This window comes from Nicotiana attenuata, unplaced genomic scaffold (assembly GCF_001879085.1).
Source record: "Nicotiana attenuata strain UT unplaced genomic scaffold, NIATTr2, whole genome shotgun sequence".
NCBI lineage: Eukaryota > Viridiplantae > Streptophyta > Magnoliopsida > Solanales > Solanaceae > Nicotiana > Nicotiana attenuata.
Genome location: NW_017671273.1, coordinates 109,763 through 110,050, shown reverse-complemented (window position 1 = coordinate 110,050; position 288 = coordinate 109,763).

Here is a 288-nt window from a genome sequence, read left to right as displayed (position 1 = left end):
ATATTGAGAAACACATAAAATGACAAGAAAACGAGCTGATCATCAATGCAGAGCAGCCATTGAAAGGAATACAGATAAGCAGACAAAGGCAAAACAAAAGAAAAAAGGAGAGAAACATCACCCTGCTACAGTTCCGATCATCACAGAGCCAAAACCTAATAATACTAAAAATAAACAGAAAAGAAAAAAACATTCTTTCCTTTAGTCACAGCAGCAAAAGCTACTGTATCAGAATATTGATAGTAGTGAAACACCAATAATTCCTTCGCACGTTCTTAGCCTCACATG